Source organism: Chrysochloris asiatica, unplaced genomic scaffold, assembly GCF_000296735.1.
Source record: "Chrysochloris asiatica unplaced genomic scaffold, ChrAsi1.0 scaffold00060, whole genome shotgun sequence".
Taxonomy (NCBI): domain Eukaryota; kingdom Metazoa; phylum Chordata; class Mammalia; order Afrosoricida; family Chrysochloridae; genus Chrysochloris; species Chrysochloris asiatica.
In genome coordinates this window covers 2,745,429-2,747,048 of record NW_006408578.1, presented here as the reverse complement: position 1 = coordinate 2,747,048, position 1,620 = coordinate 2,745,429, and the positions used below count along the sequence as shown (strand labels likewise).

Here is a 1,620-nt window from a genome sequence, read left to right as displayed (position 1 = left end):
AACACTATCCCTTCAGAGTATAACTTTACTGATTTGGGCACAGAAAGGAAGTCTTAAGAACAAGAACATGATTAAGAAAGAGGGAAGAGGAACAGAGGAGAGAAATAGAAAGCAAGAATCAATGAAATCGTAATTGCAATCACTAAAAAACGGTGTATTCTCAGTCATTGCAGAATACTGTCTTCTTTCTACAGTGTGGCTTATTCCAGAACTGTTATTGAAGCATGGATTTCATTTACTTGGAGGTAGTCTCAGTATTCAAATGTTTTGTTGTGTACCTGAGAGCATTTAGAAGACACTATTTGGAGGTTGGTACTTAAGAACCTTGATACAACCTCTCATGTCAATTTTTGAAGTCTTGGCAAATGCTCCCACTGGATGTATGTGGTCATAGAGTATGATGACACCCACCATTACCCGCAAGCAGAATGACACAGTCTCTTTGTAAATCAGCTTCTGTATTCCGGGGTCTCCATGGTGCTTAAATAATCAGTGGTATTTTCTATGGGTAAGTTCTTATTCTTGGATACCAAGTTTGTTGTGGCATCACTTAAGGTTTTCAGCATTGGGGTTTCTTCAGAATGAAACAAAGACATTTAATTCTCCAATTCTTTATTTATTCCATTTTCTCCTTCTGCCAGCACGTTGTTAATCCTCATACGACTCAGTGTTCTTCTGTAATGGCTGAAATCATTCTGTATGGCATAATTTGTCATCTTGAGTTTATCAAACCGGAGTGTGAAGTGAAGAGATTCTGAAAACTGTTTAGCAAGAGCCTGCTCTTGATCTAGGTGCTGGGTGGGAGAATATGGGGTGCTTGTCAGAAACCTTGTCATGCAGCTTCTAACCTCTGAGAAAATTCGTAAAATTTCTTTAATTTGCCTACTACTGGAACACGTCTTCTCTTGCAACTTCTCATCCTCTGGATGCTGGATTGCCTCGTGAATTTCATGGCCAGCTTCTCTGTAGGACTGCAAGTTCTTCAAGATGCCCTTGGCGTCTTTTAATACTATATTCACCTAATGACAAATTTCCTTCTCAGACTCTGTAGGTTGGGCATCTTCATTCAGTGCTGGTGATTCTGTCCTAGTCCCTCTCCTTGGCACGTGAGCCTCCTGCCTCCCTCAGGCCCTCACCTCTTCCCTCCACGACCTACAGCTCTCAGTGCTAGGGAGAGCCCTGGACCGAGAGTGGCGAAAGGCGGTGGAGGTGGGACAGGAAGTCCCTTTGGCAGAGCTGTGATGAGCTAGGCGGCGGCTGTGCATATGCTACATCTCGAAACAGTTGAACATCAACCATTTCCTTTTGGTTCACTGACTCTTTGGTTCCTTCCATATTCTTTTGATATGAATATGAATGCCATGTTCAAAATGACCAGTACTCGTCCATTTCAACTCACTAATGCCTAGGATATCTATCTTTATGCATTCCATTTCATTTTTGACAACTTCCAATTTTCCTAGATTCATACTTTGTGTATTCCATATTCTAATTATTGATGGATCTTTACAGTGATTTCTTCTCATTTTGAGTTGAGCTTCGTTGGTAAAGGAAGGTCCCAAAAGCTTTGCTCCATTCATGTCTTCACAGTCAACTTTAGTTTGAGGAGGCAGCTCTTCC

General features: G+C 41.5%; 1 pseudogene; it reads right to left on the bottom strand.

The window, feature by feature from the left end:
- Positions 1 to 214: 214 nt before the first annotated feature.
- Positions 215 to 1,265, bottom strand: LOC102823841 (annotated as a pseudogene).
- Between the last annotated feature and the right edge of the window lie 355 nt (positions 1,266 to 1,620).